The 19,244-nt window shown below is 39.9% G+C and overlaps 1 long non-coding RNA gene and 1 other non-coding gene across 2 annotated transcripts in view; both read right to left on the bottom strand.

The window, feature by feature from the left end:
* Window positions 1-16,877, bottom strand: part of LOC128091459 (uncharacterized) — a 597,131-nt gene extending 580,254 nt beyond the window's left edge. The window contains exon 1 of the long non-coding RNA XR_008211422.1: window positions 16,788-16,877. This is a non-coding gene — a long non-coding RNA (uncharacterized LOC128091459). The remainder of the gene's footprint in view (window positions 1-16,787) is intronic.
* TRNAI-AAU (transfer RNA isoleucine (anticodon AAU)) lies at window positions 5,197-5,270 on the bottom strand. The gene has a single exon. It is a non-coding gene; the product is annotated as a tRNA-Ile (tRNA).
* Window positions 16,878-19,244: the final 2,367 nt, after the last annotated feature.

Genomic DNA, 19,244 nt, shown 5'->3' with positions numbered 1-19,244 from the left:
ATCCAGGTCTGAAGTCCCCAGGACAAAAAAGACAGAGAGCTGTTGGAGAGGGTCCAGAGAAGGGCCATGAAGGTGATCAGGGGACTGGAGCACCTCCCCTATGAAGACAGGCTGAGGGAGCTGGGCTTGTGCAGCCTGGAGAAAAGAAGGCTGCGGGGTGACCTCATTGCAGCCTTTCAGTACCTACAGGGAACCTACAGAGGGGAGGGGAATCAACTCTTTGAAAGGGCTGATAACTGCAGGATGAGGGAAAATAGTTTTAATTTGAGGGAGGGAAGATTTAGGTTGGATGTCAGAGGGAAGTTCTTTACTATGAGAATGGTGAGGTGCTGGAACAGGCTGCCCAGAGAGGTTGTGGATGCCCCGTCCCTGGAGGTGTTCAAGGTCAGGTTGGATGGGGCCCTGGGCAGCCTGGTCTAGTATTAAATGTGGAGGTGGGTGGCCCTGCCTGTGGCAGGGGGTTGGAGATTCATGATCCTTGAAGTCCATTCCAACCCTGGCCACTCTGTGATTCTGTGTGATTTTGTAAATTGACTTCTCTCTTCCCTCTCTCCAGCTTTCCTGGGATCTACTCGGGTTTATACGTTTCTGATCTCTCGACAGTTTTATAGCTCTTTTGGTATGGTTCAAGTTCAGGAGATCATCCTACAACATCACACGGGAGAATTATAAGGTCTTGGGACTTCTGGCCCTTCTCCCTGGCCCGACAGAACTGCTCTGAACAATACACATAAGACAACCCCTACTCCTACACTCATGGTTGCAGGAAAAGTATGGCAAGAAAACACATTATCTGCACTTAGATGGGTGTTAGCATACATCCCAAGTTTTACATGCAGTAAGCAGAGAAAACGTTGAGAACAGAGGCATTTATTCTGGCCTCCTGTCACTCTGTCCTTTACTAATCATTATTATAATGACTATTCTCTCAGATCCTACCAACAGCAGACAGGAGCCCAAATCTCCAATCAGTTTCGCGTTAAGTTGTGAAGGAGGGAACATTAGAAAACAGAAACACCCTAAAAAAGACATTCTTCTAAAAAGCTCATTCTGTGCAAGTCTCACTGAACTTGGGACAAAATTGAAATGCAGGCTTTTTTCTCTTTTCCCCCCTTTCAAAGCCACAGCTTGCACCAAAAAAAAAAACACCAAAAAACAAAAAAACAAGGAAGAATGTGCCCTGCACCTGGCCTTAGCAATACTGCCAGATATGACAGTAAGTAACTGGAGAATCATTTGCATGGGTGATTTAAGAAACAACATAAATGTTTTTTTTAGGATCAGGTGATACCAGCAGGAAGGAGCATAAAAGGCATAATGGGAACTAGAAACAGAATCCAAGAGATGAGGACAATGACTTACTGAGGTTTCTAGGTACTCATCTCTGCAGTTGCTCTCTCCCAATAAAAAAAATACATTAAAATTCAAACCAGTCAGCTTGCCTTCAGCAGCACATTCCCAGGAAGTACTCTAGAATAGCTATCTAAAAGGAAGCAAAATAAGTTATACACAGTGGAACCGCTTTATCCATGTTTTCCACAAAGACAGAGTGACAGTCAATATCTTAGATTCATTCCTCAAAAAAGCAAATATTTTCCAGAGCTTGGTCTATGTCTTCACCAAAATATACCATAAAAGCTGTTTTCTATCTCTGCTACCTTATTATCAGTTGCTTGAAGCCTCAGCTGCTTAAAAGAAAAACCTGCCCTTTACACTACAGGCAGAGTTATTGCAAATACATCCTAAGAAGCACAAAGTTGGAGAAAAGCAGAAAGCGTATGCACATGAAAGGAATAAAATCCAATTTCCTCATTAAAATCAATATTAGACAGTAATTAACACTTTATAAAGTTCGGTCACTGTAGGAAAGCCTCAGCATCCTCTGCCTAGCAGAAATGAATTCATACCTTAAACAGATTGTCATCTCCAATACATATATGGGCAGGATTTTATTTCCAAATTTGTCTTCTCCCTCTCCGTTTTAGATTCAGGCCTGGAATAAGCCAGATTTTCTCCTTCCAAAAGTATCAGGAAGTCAAGTCAGCAAGAGCTCAAATCCAACTACAGCCCTATGCAGCACTTTAACCATTCGGTAGGAAAGCAGAAAGCTTCCAAAGGATGTGATGGGCATTAGTCAGCTGTCACTCAAGTAGGCCTCAGATAGGAAATTAATAACTATACCGTCTGTTCAAGAACGTGAAGTACAGTCAGTCTTGATCCTACCAAATATTAGTGACTTGTCATTTGCTGTCCACCTCTGGAACAGCATATTTTTATCACACCAGTCAGGGGGCACACTACAGATGACTCTATGTGCCCTTCACCATTCCTTACCTTATAGCTAATGATCAAAACAAACTAATGCATCTTTAAACCTGAGTTCCTCTCCAAACAAAACCTCACAGCCAGACTTTGAGAAACTTGTGTTTGAACTGTGAGAAAACACAGCTAAAAGTTTTATTTCCCTGTGAAGTGGGGAAAAGGTGCTGATTAAGCTGAACACTTTCTGTATCTCACCACCGTGATGAAAGCCTTACATGGAATCTGTGTATAACCATAAGTACTTCTACATGTCCCATAACTGAAGTCTTTTATTTATTCTTTGTAAAATGGGCAAATGCACACCCACAGCTAGATATTTTCATCCTCTTCTTCCACTTGGTTTTATACAGTGCTTAAATGAGAGCTCCATAACCTCCACATGGCCCTGTCATTCTGTAAGCAGTGCTTGTGAATTCTTCCACAACAAAGAAAATGACTGTTTGGCTATTTAAGCTGGGAAAAAAAAAGAAGAAGAAAAAAAAAAGCCCTCAGCAGGCACTAGTTCAAAACAGTGGGAGAAATTGCCAGATACTTTGTTTGCAAAGTTATCTAATCTTTTTATAAAGCACCTCAAGAGCACCTGTTTAATTCCTTCTGAAGCCCCCTCCTTTGTGCTTGCTCAGTTTTTATGATATTGCTCAGATTTACTTCACTTCAGAGCTGCTTTCTATGAACACGCAAATTTGAAACAAATATTTCTTCAGCTTTAGAAGTAAATATTGTCACCGCTTTCTGGCTTGAACTGCAAAACAAAATTTCAGGCTCCTTGTTATTCCAGTTGCAAAGGAAAAACTGAACGCCAGCATCCCTCTCACGCAGCCCCCCTTTGCTGAATGAAGCTTTTGGGAAACACCCGAGGGCCAAAACAGGAGAGCACTTGTTGGGTTTTTGCTTTCAACTCCAAGCTCCTTTAAGCCAGACCCTCAACTCGGCAGCGTTGGGCTGCCAGCACTCATTCAGCCCACATTCTTGGCTTTCTGCTCCTTCCCGGTCCTGTTTCTATGGCATTTCCTCCTTCTCCTCCCACACGCATCTACTCAAAATGATACTAAATGAAAACCTTTGCTTGAGGTTGATGACAACTTTATGCTTTTTGATAAAGATGCCACTTTTCCAGCTTCCATTTGTGCTCAGGAGGTGAACATCAGTTTTAAGCAAAGGTTGAACTTCATATGTAATAATAGCATTATGCTTACACTTCGATACATGCAAATTAATCTCAAGAAAACCTCCTTCCACCACATCCTGCCTTTGACTTCAATAATGGCATTTCCAGGTTGTACATTACTCACCTACCACATGAAGCCTCACTGCTCAGAATTTCACCTTAATTAATAGCCAGTAATGAGTAAAGCACCGCGATAACAAGATCCTTAGATCTTTCACTAATATGAATCATATAAGAAATAGTTAACTTCCGATGTGTCTAGAAAAGCGCACTTCAGAGCTGTACTGAGCAAATGAGTGTGCATCTACTGAATTTAGTAGAGCACAAACTCCCTTTCTGTCTAGTTTTAACTACCTGAATTTAAGAGCCCTTGTGGAGATCTTTCATGCAGCAAAGAAAATACAATCGTCTCAGTACAGAGAATGAACTGAGCGGAGGGGCAGCGCTGAGCTCTGCTCTGTGTGACAGCGACAGAGCCCGAAGGAACGGCATGGAGCTGCGTCAGGGGAGAGACGGCTGGGGGTGAGGGACAGGGTCTGCACCAGAGGGCGCTGGGCACGGAACGGACTGCACAGGGCTGTGGGCACGGCCCCAAATGCCAGAGTTCTGGGAGCAGTTGGGCACTGCTTTCAGACATACCGTTTGGATTTTGGGTGGTGCTGAGTGAAACCAGGAGTTGGACTCAATGATCCTCGCGTGTCCTTTCCAACTCAGGACGTTTAATGAGTTCTACGAGTTGATTTATTTGGTCTGTGCAACTCTGTAATGCAACAATTGGTACCTGGCAAAAAGGAGTGGTTTAGCTGGACTGACTGGGAGCTTCCACTTCAGATGCAAGTGTTCAGCATCGTCCCTGGCAATAACAGAAGTTTGTCTTCTCACATATTGTCCTCTGTGCAACGGTATGAGAATTCCTCTGCTGTCTTCACAAGAGCATTATCCCACTGTGTTGGTGAATCTGTTTAATCTGCTCTTTTATTCCCTGACTGGTTTTGAGGTTGGAGAACGGGCTCTGCAATTACTCCCCCGTGGACAGTGGCTGACCCCCAACCAGACAGCCATCTGCAGAAATTAAACCTAGCAACGATAAGCTCATGCAATCCTGACCACCAAAACGCACATCAAATATAAGCAATTCAAACCTAACTGGAATACTGGCTGAGGATACATTGCAGCACCTTGCTTTATGATAAGGACTCTGCTGTACAGAACTGCAATAAATTCCTGATTTCTAATATGGGGAACATAAAACAACCTGGTATTATTCCCAGATTTTCATTCTAAAATGAAACACCACGCTCACACACAGACTGCCAGTGCAGCCGTTGGGAACACACCCGTGGACTTCTCGAACAAAAAAAGAAGAGCACGTGAATTAAAATTAAGAGCCAACCAACTTTGTCGGGCAAGTTTACCTCTGCTTGCTTCCTCTGTGGCTCAGACATTTCCCTTCAGCGGCTGTCAGCCCCTTCCACATCCTGCCCCTTCCGCAGCCCCCACGCCGGGACGAGGCATGACACCACCCCGCGCCCATTCCCTGCTGAACTGTCGCGCCTCACCCCTTTGGCACAGTCACTACCGGGACCCCTTCTGCCCCTCCTCCAGCCCACCAGCGCGCTCTGAGGTCTTTCTGAGGAGGACGGACGGGCTCAAACCGCGGCGAATCAATACGGCAAGAACTACGGTAGGCGCCAAAAAAACGAAACTGGCCCGTACGGGGATCGAACCCGCGACCTTGGCGTTATTAGCACCACGCTCTAACCAACTGAGCTAACCGGCCCGCACTGAGCGAATGTTTCGGAAAGTTCTCTATCCGCCTTTGCCGCAATGCAATCTCGTCGGAGCAATAATAACCAGCTATCAAATCGTGCACTTTCTAGGGTCTTGATGACTAGCTCTGTTTTCTGCAACACGCCCCCCTGGATTAGGCTTAATTTATTTCGACATTCAACAACAAGATCAAGTTTAGAATACGAGGGAAACGAAAGGGCAGAAAAAGAAAACGCTCCAAAACAAGGTGCAGGATGAGGCCTGAACACCCTCCTGATCAATGGACCGAACAAGGCTTGCAGGTGCCAGAATAGCAGTGTTCCTTTTATGTGCCTCTGGCACACAAACCATTCAGTCTGCTTTTCTGTAAAAAAAAAAAAAAAAAAAAAAAAAAGCCACCTAATTTTTTGGTCAGTTCCCTCGCAGAGAGCAAGGGAAAGAGGATGAAGGGGGAAAAAAAAATAAAATCAGTCATCTCTGGCTTTTCTGCCCAGAACATCACTAGAAGTAGCTCAAGGCAGCATTGTATTGCCCTCTTATTCACAGCTGTCCACCATGATTTTGTAGTAAAATCCAGTCCAATTGTATGCCCTTAGGCTCTGTTCTATTTCCTCCCAGCTTGAGTAAGCATTTGTGTTTTTCCTCCAACCTTAATCACTTATATCCCATATACCTGCTCCCATTATTCCAAAATCTCCCTCTACACACAGAGCTGGCATCCTTCCTTTTTAGCAGAGCCTGTTTGGACTCTGCAGTTCTCCACATGCAAGCAGGAGATTTTGTGATTAGGCACTGACAGACAACATAACAGTTGTGAGATCAATGCTGGCCCCATGAAGACAAACTATTCTGATTGAACAGTAAACTCTAGTTTCCCTCCAGCGTGCAGGATCCATTCCCAGAAGCAAAGAAGGAAACGAGGCTGGAATGACAAACAGTTACCAGGCTATATATAGGGGATATCTGTAACATGATGGAACTGACAGGTTGTACATGCAAAGTGCTGGCAAGCAGTTTTCAGCACCACTAGGGTTAGTGAATTACACTCAAATGCTTTAATAAACAGAAGCATAGCTCTAAGGGCTTTGCTAACTCAGAGCCTCAGCCAGACATCTCCACAGCTTCAGACTTTAATGGCACATCTAAAAGACCTGCCATAATACACCCCTCACAACCTCAGTATAACAGAGTCTTTTCAAAGACTCTGAAGCATTTATTTTTAAACAGCCGAGGGCAGGCAGCAGGCAAAGCAAAGGAAGAACAGAGCTCAGGTGCTTGAGCTCTGCCTCAGATCTTCTCTTCAGTCACTATCCCCTGCCTTCCACAAGTTGCCTGACATCCCACCCATTCTGCAATTGTTGCCTGACCTCTTTTATTTCCCTCCTTCACCTCCAAAAAAAAGAAAACCAACAAAAACTATGCTCAAATTACTGACATTAGCAGCCAGCTGTGCTCTCCACTAAGCACAGCCCCTGCTCAGTGTCCTTGCCAAGCAGCAACTGTATGGACTTTTCCCCCTATGATGCACTCCAGACTATTGCAGAGCCAGCATGTGTTCACAAAATCATCACGTTGCAGCAGGACATCCCATCGCAAGCCCTAGCCTTATACAGAAATAACACCACCTTCCAAAAGAGACAAGACACTTAGGCAGAAGGCAGAATGCAGAAGGTATCCCCCATCAGCCATGCTGAGGGGCTGTACTCGCAGGACACATGAAGACCTTTTCACGCAGGCCAATAAGTCACCTAACAAGGCGATCCTCTGTCCCTACTCAGCCCAAAATCTGAATCTGAACCAAATTAACAGCAAAGTATAGCTTTCAGCATTCTGCACCCGTATCTGCTTGTTTCTCAGCTTTTATCAATCCGGAATTGGCAAGCGGGAGGAAAAAAAAGAGTCATTAGCTGCCTGAATAAAACGGTATGTGGAACTAATGTTATCAGCCTGAGCACCACCCAGGGATTTATTAAGCTTGCCATTGAAATTTCACTCAAAGCTGTTAATACAAGTTATTTGCATATGTCTGTGCATGAAGCAAAATGGAACAAAGACTCATAACGTCTATTTAATAAGATTGTTACTGCCTAAAGTAAATGTTTGGTGGTCATTAAATGTTTGTTGAAGTGTAGCATATATACGCATCCTGTATTTAGAGCATTTTAGTAATAGCTACTGTGAGTTTTCAATGAAACAGTCAAAAGAGCCATTCTTGTCCAGCCATTATCAGTGCTTGGAACTAGAATCCTGCTGGTTCAAGAATTACTTTGAGAAGTGAGACATAACACTCAATGTAACCAATACAGTAAGTTCCTGGTACAGCAGTGACAGTGTCATGCTTTAAATAAGCACAGCTCACTTCACAGCTTCTGTGTTGTCCAGAAACAGATATGGAGCGTCCAAGGGACCCAGGAAAACAGCAACCCTTTCAATCATCAGAAAAGAAAACCAACTGGGGCTAGTTTCCAGACATGTAGCATTTGCATTCCCAGCCTCAAGCCATCTCCAGGCATCAGTCTACCAGTTAACACCCCGCATTAAGCCTACAGTTAGCATTACGGGGATCACCACTGAGTTACCTAAATGCCATTTCATGATTAGTGCTGAAATTGTTGGCAGCTTTTCTGTTTTTAAGTAGGGTCTATTTGTTTTGTTCCTGCTTTGAATGGATACAATGGATTAGTTGACATCAGCTTCACATCAGAGTTAAATGATACTCTTTTACACTTTGCAATTGCAGTTTGCAATTTCCCCTATTTTTACTTGATAATAAAGAGGTGTAGATTTAACCCAGACTAAATAAAGTTCATCCCTTTGCATTCTGAAAGCAATTTTGAAGACAGAATTTAAATGTTTCTCCAGAGTGGATAGAAACTGCATCCTACAATATCTTTCTTGCAAATTTGATGACCTTCCAAGAAAAATGCACATTGATAAGTAGCCAGAATATCACGTGATTTTACTAAAACCTGCTTGCAGCTAAGCATTTCGATCAGCTTTTTTTTTTCCCCCTCCCAAGCAAAGAGTGCAGAGGAGTCCTACAACTCCTTTTTTCTTCTCCTGTTCAGGAGGAGTTGGCCAATTCATTTTTCAAACTGGACTTGAGGTATGTTTCACAAGGTATTTGTACTGCACTTAGAATCTGTTAAACTTCATGTAATATTCTGACTGTGAGGTCATTTTCCCTCCTTAAAAGAAATTGAGACTTGCATTTGGTCAAGTTGCTGTAACTTTCTTCTTTCTCATATGTTAGTCATTTCCTTCTCCCCCCAGAATACAGAGCTTACATGGAAAATTATTGCAGTAAAAGGAAAATTGGAATACATTAGAGCAAAAACCACCTCCAACTCTGTGAAATTTTGCAAATGGAACTTCTTTCATAAAATGCCAGGCACTCTGCTCCTCCAACTTGCTTAGTAATGCTGCATTTTCATTCAAGTTTGCAACATTTTCCTGTGGAAACGCTAATGTATGATCAGGCAAAAGTCAATTAGACTTTCCTCAAAACCACTACCATTGGGATCCAATTTGTCAGATTTGTTAAACATGCTGCTTTCTGTTCCTCTCATTTCTTCAGTCTGTGTAGGTACTCTGCTTAGTTGTTTTTTTTTTGTTTGTTTTTTTTTTTTTTTTTTAAAAACACACCCAGTGTCATTAGGGTTCAATTTGAAAAGAATTAAAGGTGGCTATAATTTTTATGTGATTAAATTGCACCAATTATTTCTTGAAGCCACAAGCATATAATTTCCTATAAGCACTGAGCAAAAAAAAAAATCAATGTTCCCAGTTCATAAATTATTTATGACTCCATCAGACTGCTGTTTGTTAACATAACAGAAGGACACCGTTCTGGACACAAACAAGGATTTCAACTTTCATTCACATAGTTAAGAATTCACACTAAAACCCACCAATACCAGCCTAGAGAACAGAATTTCTCTCCAATTTCTACACACATGCTTGGTGAAGACAGCTATTTCCTAATAAGAAACACCACTATTTAAAATGTGTCTATATTACTAATATGTTACACAGTACTTGCCACAGTTGACATTTGAATATGCTCTTGAATTTCTTACAGGTTTTAGAAACCGTTTCAAGCAAGACCTAAAATTAGATTTAATGCTTACAAAATTTTCTAATCTGTAGAAGTAGCCTACATCTGACTTCCAAGTGCTTCAAAAGAACAACCACAATATTTTTAGACTTCTGTTAGTCTTGTTAATAGCATGCTTTAAACACAGAAGGTGTAGCTGTGCGTACCATTTATCCACAGATACTTAAGCCTAGCATCTCTTCTCTAGATTCTCTCCGCTTCACAAAGCCTACATCATTGTCAATATTAGGTAATCATGACTCTTTTTACCCTTACAATACAATTTTGCAACTAGCCTATACATCAGCATTTCCTATTTTAAATTACACAGAGGAATCAGCTAAGTATTCAAACACACACACACACACACAAAAAAAAAAAAAAAAAAAAGGATTCAGCCAAAGGAAAGTGCTGTCACTCTGTAGTTCGTGTCCTGATACAGGTCTGTCAAACAATTACGTCACTTCAAAGCAGCATTTTGAGGCAAGTTAGAGAGAAAAAACACAATGACATTGGTTATCCCAAGGAGCACAAGGGTCTCATTACCAGAATAGTACCTGGACTTGAAAGCACATCTGGACCAAGTTCTAGCAGGGTCAGCTCCTTTTTCTATCCTCCTGACATAGATAAATCGAACACCACATAGTTTATGCTGTATGTATCCTTTGTGACGTGACCTTGAAATGAAAGGTGTCTGCCTAGTCGGAGCGGGTGGGAATGTTGCCATGTCACCTCAAGTAAAAGAAGGTTTGGCCCAACACTAGCAGGTCAAACATTCGTCTATTCTGTGAAAGCCTACCCTGACCAATTCAAGAGCAATTTTGATTTCACAGTATTGCATCTAACTCTCTGGTTGATTCCAGGGATTGATCCTTGCATGCATAGAGTGGATACAATTCTTTAAGTTACAGAACATTATTTGAAATATTGCTTCTTTCAGTCTGAAGTTATTTCTCTTGAACTTAATTATACCCATGCACATACACTGTTTCATCCAGTCCATCAGCTGCGAACACAGGTAGGTAACATCAGTCTATAACTGCATTTTGCATCCCCATTCTTTGCCCAAAGCTTTCTGTACCCAACCATTTCAAAAAAACCAAACACTAAAATAGTCAACCAACCAAAAGGTTTCCTTACATAGTTCCTCCTCTACACACCATATAGCTCTTCAGTCAGTTAAGAGGAGAGGCATAGTACACTTATTAATTTAAGATCAAAGACTAAAGATCTCTAATGTAAGAAATTTTGCTTAGCTGAGAAGTGTACCTATAGCCATACATTACCTATGAATTCATTCTTGCTCACAATTCAAAACTATTACCTATATTTCAATAACATTGACAAAGGAATAAATACCTGAAAGTCATGTATTTCTTACAAACATTAGGAAAATCATTAGTACTTAGCTACAGGACATATTTGTAAAAAAAAAAAAAAAAAAAAAAAAAAAAAAAAAAAAAAAAAGTGCCAGATTCTCCACTGGACAATGGGAAAAATGAAACAAGATTTCTTAATAAGGCAGAGAAAAGGAAAGAGAAAGGACTCCTGAGTTTAGTCATTGCACAACAACTGCATACTAAATCACACAAACATGAGAAAGTGAGAATTTACAATTAATTTAATTTACAATTAAAATTACAATTTACAATTAAATAGTTTCCATAGTTGACAATGGCAAGATCCAGCATCTTGCCAAGCTGGCTGATTTTGTGAAGGACACTTCATTTGCTGACATCAGAGAGGAGAAAAATAGCATCATCTACTTTTAAACAATCTTCAGCATAAGGAAGAAAAGGGGTTGACTAACTAAAGCTCATATCAGTTTCCTGCTTCCTTGAGTTCACTCTTTGTATTGCTTGACTCTGGGAACAGAACCCTCAGCCACAACCAAGGAGTTTAGAAGCACAACTTCCATCAGTGCCCTCTGAGCTGCCAAGTCACTTTGCTCATGTTCCAGAGCCACACAGCACAGCAAGACAGGAGCTTGAACCTGCTGTTACCAATGAGATGGTTGTTACTGTATTTGGAGCAGTCTGTTTTCAGGGCATGGTTTTAACAGATATCGGTATTATCAAACCAGCAACCTCTTTGACTTCTGCACATCAAGTAGCATGAGGCAGTGTAGCACAGCTAGAGCACAGACTGAAAGCTTAGCAAGGATTTATGTACAAAGCCAGACTCTGTTGGACAGGATCAATTCAAATAGAGGAAAGGAAAAGAGCAAAAAGCCTTTTAGGCAACACACAAGAAGGATGACCTTTGAGGACCCTGCTGATTACTTACAGGATTTCTTGCCAAGTAATATGGGCTGCATTGCTCCCCAGCCACAGCAGCCAGCAGTATGGATTTCTGCACATTGGTTCTTCCAGCCCCAGGCTTGGCCTGAGTTGCTAAACATGGTGATGAACTATTTATAAAGAACAAAACTGAGACACTGTTTTAAATGGGCTTTTGTTTCTTTTTGCTTGTTTGTTGCTCATTTTCTGTTTGTTTCTTTTTTAAGGAAAAGTCAGTTTTGAGGATAGGAGTAGGTCTGAATTCATTTTGAGGCAATGAAACAGTAAATAAACTGCTTCCATCAATGGTCTTCACCTTTACCACTAGTTCCTCCAGCCTAGAGGAGGATATAAGCTAAAACCTGTTAACTAGATTCTGATCCATCGAAGCAGGCCAGCATAGAAATAGAAAGCAGTGATTGATAGAAAGAAGTTAATTTTATGAATCAAGTTCCAAACAAGGAAGGCCTCTCCAGAGGTTTGGAATAGTGTTTTTGAATCTTATTTCTGCCTTCCCCTTCCTCCAAGGCATTAGATTTGGACTGCTCCCAAAGGCAGATTTAAACTCAGCACATCCTGATGCGTATTTTAGAGTTTTATAAAATAATCAATAGAGTATAAAATAAGCTATTTTCCTTGACCTTCACTCAGAAAAGATTTCCATGCAGGATTAAAATCCTTGCCATGACCAAGTTTCTCTATATCCTTGTTCCTGAAATTTTCATTTTCCCCTGAAAAGAATGCCCAGCTCCAAGAGCAAGAGGCTGTCATCTGTCATTGTGTTTCATTAGAGAGCATTCACTCTGCTTAACGTCATCTTTTGCACGCCAAAAGCCAACACTGATCATTTAAGCTTTAGCATTATCTATACCCTGGAAGAGGGTAATACAGAGAGGGAGATTCTGCTTGCAAGTGCCTTTCCCAATACCAGCTCATAGGAGATCCTTTACACGAGATACTTCCCTATTTTAAATCCAGCTGCCAGCTACATGCATCCCGCCATCTTCTCAAACGCTGGCAGACAAAACACTGATGCTGCTCTGCTACATCAGGTTTTATGGATTTTTCCTCTTAATTCCATAGTACTCCGGTTGTTCTGCTCACTCCCACTGATAACATTAAAGAATCCTAGTGGAAAGTACATTCTATGGAGAATAAGCTAGTGAAATTAGAGACCAACTGAACTTAAAGCAATAGGTATGAGCTGAGCACCTGCTGGTTTCTTCTTCCAGTAGAAATTAATGATATGCAATATCAAAAAAGAATAAGAGAAAAATATCCCCTTTTCCTCCAAATAATAGTATAAAAATAACTAGTCTTTTGCTTTATTCACTAGACTTGTTGTTTGGAAGTATTTCACTTAGAAGATTTGAAAGTGATTTGGAGGAGAGTGGTAATAGGAGGGATTTTAAGGCTTCCCAGTACCTAGCAACATCCCACAGGGACAGCACTAATACTTATTTTGGTAGTGTTTACCCTCCTATTGCCTATATTTTAGCAAAATTCTGTCTTTAAAGCTGAGTTCTACTGCTACTACTACTACAAAAAAAAAAAAAAAAAAAAAAAAAAAAAACCCTACTTATTAACAAGAATTCATTCACTACAATTCAGAGAACAATTTGCTATTCACATGCCTGCCAGACATCCTGAGTAGTGCCTGAAAACCGCAGATCCTGTGAATTTTAGCAGAACTTCAGAAAATTTTTTCTAGTCACAATTTGTTTGCTCAAAGAATTTGGGTTTCCCAGCTGGAACTAGGAAAACAAAGAGTGAGAACAACATTTAAACAATACCACACAGCTTAGATGACAAAACAAATAATGTAGCAAAGACCTATTGTGCACTAAACCTTCCATGGTAAGGGCTTCTAATTAAATACATTAAAATAAAAGGCACTAAAAAGGGGCTGTCAACCCAACAAAAATCTGACATTCATCTTAGTGCTCATGAGGAATATAAACACATGCATGCATTCTGACTCATCAAAGAAAACAATATAGAGGCACAGTAAAACAGGAAGGGAGCACTTTTAGAGCAGGCTTCCTGTTCTAGGAATTCACAACTTTCACTTAGAGTTGCCCTGGCATGTACTACTGGCTCAATATGGGTAGATTTGTGGGCCAAGAAGCAGCTTTTGAGGTCAGTGCCCACTCTGTAACCATTCCAGGAGCTTTACTTTATGCTTGGTCCAATGTAGCCCTACAGAGCAAGCAACCTTTTGCTTTTGAAGTGTTTTAGGTGCACTTCCGGCATCTTTGCTTAGTTTTCTTCCTGGAGAAGCATGGTTCCTCTGTTCCAAACTGATTCTCCTACATGGACAATTAGGAGTACTCGAAGTACTTCTAAGTACCAATCTAAGACACTAGAGTAGATACAGTCACACACATTTTGGTGTCTTCCGTGCTCAAATACTGAATCAAAGCTTGTTCCCACACCATTAGAATTTTCAGAATTCAGAGGAAGTGAAGCTGGGATTGAAATAATCACCTCCAACAACAGTGTGAAAGATTAAAAAGAAAACTGGGATCAAACTTAAGGACACATACAATGATAAAATGGTAGATACAATAAGACGACAAAGCAGGGTAACAGAGAATACACTACTAGTTTCCTGTATGACCTCTTAAGTAATTAACCTTTCCAGTGTCCCTCATCCCTATCTACAAGGACATGAGAATGAGTACTGAAAGACTGGGATATACTCAGATATTAATATGAATCACACAGCTACTACTTTAGATTAAGAGCATCAGATTTTGAAGCAGAGAGGTCAACTATATAATTTCTACCTAAACACACAGTAGAAACACCTTGATCCCATAGGCATACAGCAAATCTTAAAGCTGAGCTTGTGCCTGCTGGCATCCATCTCACTATTCTTCTGCACTTTTTGCCTAGAAAACTGTTCTAAAAGAACCACCAACAACAACCCAAAATGACCCATCTCTCACTTAAGCTTGTAAGAATTAAAAAAAAAGACAAAAAAAAAACTCAAAAAAGCATGGTTATATGCTTATGGTACCTGAAGGCTCTTTTATGTACATTAAATTTAACAAGTAGGAATAGCAGCTTTAAAAGGGTAGTATTATCACAGCGAGATGTGAGTTAAAAACAGTGGAAAAAAAAAAATAGACATGTTCTGACATTTACAGAAAGCAAAGGGTACAGAGAAAAAATAAAAATCATACAATTGAAATTCTAAGGTCTGATAACAACAGGAGGTGCTGATGAAACCACAAGCTCGGAAAAGAGAGAAATGCAAGTGGTTTCTCTCAGGGAATCCAGTGATTGATCAGCCGATCACAGGCATATTAACCTCCTCTATTTTACTTACAATTCAACCAAATATACCATCTAAAGCAGAAAAAACAGCATAGTGAAGAAAATAATCTGTATGAATATAATAAACATGGATAATTTAGTGATGAATAAAATCAAGACAGGGGTACAAGTGGGCTTGATTTAATTGCTGAGGGAGAGGATTGACCACTCTCTGGCAGAGAACTTCAATGCACTTGTGAAAGAAATTGTGTTTTTAAAATAATCACATGCATGACGAAAAGAGCAACAGCTGCTCAGCAGCATGCAAATTTCTGCCTTTATTCAATCCACACATGCTGATGAGATGTAAGCAGAGAAGATTGTCAAAAACTGCTCCCAAGCTGAACTAATGATCATTGTGAAAATTAATTTTAACATATTCATCTTGCATCATCACATGTAAAAGGGATATAATCATTAGCACTGAAAGTAACCCTTAAAAAAAAAAAAAAAAAAAAAGTGTCACATGTAAGCACCAAAATATTACAATTTTCACTGCAGTTTTATTTCTTCGACTAGAAATAGGCCAAAGTATACTAGGTTGAACATAATCTCATACAAAGGTTCTGCAAAAACAGAATCTCTGGTGATTTGCAATAAACACTAACTTGCAAAATTAGCATTGAATTTAATTATTTCACTGTAAAGACGAAAGAAATCTCCAGCTAACTACTGTTCCCCAACAAAGCCAGATGGATTTGGCCAATTGCTTACCAGCTTTCAGTGCTTACAACTGACCAAAACTACAGAAAAACACGCTCACCTGTTCCTGGATAGATTTGTAGCTATTGTTCACTGCTGGTCAGATTTTTTTCCTTGGTTAGTATAAACCAGAATTTCTTGTTCAGGATGATATGTAATGTGAGGCTTATCTATAGCAGTCTGACCTGACAGGCATCATGATAAAGATATTGAGTATGCTCCCCGGGTATTAAGCACAATAGAATTTCACCTCAATTACCGATGATAGCATCCTTCTCTGTATCCCTTAAGCAAGTAAAAACCCTGAGAATCTTCAGCTTTCTTCATCATTCTAATCTTGCTTTGGATTTTTTTTTGTTGTTGTTTAGGTTTTGCTTGTTAGTTGTTCCCTCTTCTCTCCTACATTTTCTTAAGGTCCCAATATTATAACTCTCCCTTATTTAGGCTTTTCCTTAAATTGTTTTCAATTTATGGTAGATGCTCTAAAAGCAGCCTTATCCAGAAATTCCAGTAGATTCCAAACATAAGTGAGAAAAATATTATGTAAATAATATTTAAAAAACAATTCCAAAAACTTTTCTCATATTAACCACAGAAATCACAATAACTTTGTTTGTCTTACTGGTGAAAACCAGGAGAAATATTGAAGAGAAGTAGCAGAATTTCATGAAGATACAAAAGCAGATGTCTACATGAAAGAAACCAATATAAAAGTAGTACAACATACTGAACTTAAAATAATTTATTTTTTAAAAATAACCATTAGCAAATACACATATTTTGTTACTCCAATCAGTATCAGAAGTAGCACATGGAAATAGGAGGCATGCATGCCTCGGATGATCTAAGAGAGTGAAAATGTATCGCACAGTACAGACAACTGCAGAACTACCAATAGCTGCTGTCATCAAAATTATGCGTCCCAATCACAGAGAAAAAGGAGGAGCCTAATAATTTTCTCTGCTAGAAAACGTGCCCCAACATGAAAAGAGACCAGAGCATTTCTCTGAGTGAACAAAATCACAGACTATCACAGTCAGAAAGCTCAATGCAGTACAGGGTGATAGAGGAGTGCAGCAGTAAAGGTGCTAGCGCAAACAGAACGGTGTTACAAAAGAAAAGTGCTCACCTTTCTCTGAAGATCAAAACTTCCAAAGAAAACACTACAAGGGAAGGATCTCCAACCAGAAATCCTTCTCCAGTGGCAATTAGCCCTTAAATGAGGTCTAAGAGAGGTGCACCCAGGCTCCACCCCCTTCCATCACACGGCTGAATTGCCTTCACCTGTGCTCCCAGGGCTGACCCGGTCTTTTCCCCCAGGTGCTCAATCAGTGCTTCAGGCCATGACTCAACAGTTACCATACACACACATTACAAGAAGTCATGTCTGAAGAAAAAAAACAACACACTACAATATGCTTGAAGACCTAGGTGCACAAAGGCAAAGCAAGGAAATTAAATGAATGGCTAACTCAGTATTATATTACCTACAGTAAAGTTAAAATATACCTCTGACAAGTCCAAGCCACAAAGTTGGCGTTCTGTTAACGTTCCAATGTTAAATGTCTCAATGGAGTGGACAAGCAACTGGGAATAAATTAAAACAGGATTATACACATCTATAAAAGATATATAAATCCCCTGTCATCTCCCAGCTTTTATGGCCAAACACTCTTTCAGTCCACTGAGTCTACTTGCACACAGTTACCAGAGACTGTCTGAGAGACTACAGGAGGGCAAAGATCATTGCCAGCATCACAGCTGCCACTCCTTCAATTCTGTGACATCACCCATCTCTTTCATGGCATCTCCAGTTTCCATAAGGATGAACAGTAGCAATTATTATGAATGCATTCCTCAGTCAAGAAGTCAGAACTCACTTCTGCCAGAACATTATTGGAGAAACAGTTGTTTTAACAGGATCTGATTTTCCTTGAAAAGATTATTCTAGAGGACTTTGCACTTCTTCGATTACATGAAAAAGTTCAAACTATGCAAAAAAAAAAAAAGGAAACAAGCCTGCTTAGAGACTGAAGAGATGAAGGTGGTCATACACACCTGATATCTAATTTAAACTTAGCAGATTTGAAAGTTTGTCAAGACCTGTAGAAGTCCTTCATCTACAAGACATTGAGCACATTAGAAGTGCAGCATGAGCTTTATGAGTAACTAAAAGCATGCAACTTATTTCCCCACCTTCTGTATGAATAGTTCAGGAATATTCCATGACTTTCAAGGATGTGTTGCTCTCCAGAAGTTATCTAGGGAATCATTTATACATTCTACCTGAATAAATGGTTGCTCTCATTCAGCGTTGGAAATTCCAGCTGTATTGACTGGCATCTAGCTCACAGCACATCTCTTCCTCTGGACTTAAGTAGCTCTTCAAAATTTTGATTGTGTGAATTCCAATTTCAGTCCTGATTCAGTGGCTTGTTTTCTGTGATTGCAGTACTTGCAAACAGTAAACATTCATACTATCTGTGCAAGCTCTGTAAGCCTTTATTGATACAGTTCCAGGAAGAGACACTGGCTTTTGGCCAATAAAGGTGATCACCTCTCCGTGCTCAAGTAAAACTTGTATCAGAGAGACTCATAATGAGCTTCCTCCTTTGAAAAGCTACTGACAGTAATTGACAGGCAGTACTATAAATGACCAAGTTAAGGTTATTAAACGCACAAAAAGGGATAATTACAAAACTGCAAATATTCATTGAAGATTTCAGTATCATGTTTACCCCAGATCTTCAACAATTTTTCCTTCCAGCAAATACATTGTATAAAACAGCAGATATAAAACCCTTCTGCCTTTTTGTAAATGAAGTGGACACTGATCAAAGTGTAGATTAGCTGTGCGGGGGGTTGGACAGAACAGATGTTGGAAACAGCAGTGTAACCATCCTAGCAGTACAACAGATGTCAGTAAACATCAAAAAAGTGTCTCATTTTTATACTTTGTTTTAGTTTTGTTTTGTGGAGTTACTTTATGTTTGGTTGGTTGAGTTGCTGTTTATTTGTTATTGTTGTTTTTACTTCTCTATTGTTTTTGTCAGATACTTCACTCATTTATACAAAAAACATGCTTGTCAAGCATATGGACTACACTTCTTAAAGCTTAATCTCCAGATGCAGTACTTTGAATCTGCTGTCAGTAATCGCCAAAGGAAGACTTTGAAATTGATTCTTATTCAGGATTCTACTTTAGAAAAGCCCTTTATTTCTATGCTAAGAACTTTGGAGGTGTGGGTTATTGCCCCTTTTAGTTTAAGAAAGAATTTCCACTTCACAATAAACTCTGTTAGACTCTGTGGGGAAACAGTGAGAACTTCTGAGTTGAAATACAATTCAGAATATTCTCTATTGAAATCAATAGTCATTCTCCTGAAAGAGGGATGGGGCAAAGGATGATAATTTGATGTTCTGAAATTCAGATCCACTTTCCAACAAAAATCATGTGAAGTTAAAACTTACTGAACAAACTGAGGTGCAAAACCTAATGCAGATGACAGTTCTGGTCAAAGCTTCAATACATTCACAATTATATTTTTCTTTAAACTTATTGGATAAAATGAGCATCAAAATAGAA

Source organism: Tympanuchus pallidicinctus, unplaced genomic scaffold, assembly GCF_026119805.1.
Source record: "Tympanuchus pallidicinctus isolate F22 unplaced genomic scaffold, pur_lepc_1.0 scaffold10, whole genome shotgun sequence".
Lineage (NCBI taxonomy): Eukaryota > Metazoa > Chordata > Aves > Galliformes > Phasianidae > Tympanuchus > Tympanuchus pallidicinctus.
Note: the sequence above shows the minus strand (reverse complement) of the source record. Positions and strands in the feature narration are given on the sequence as shown.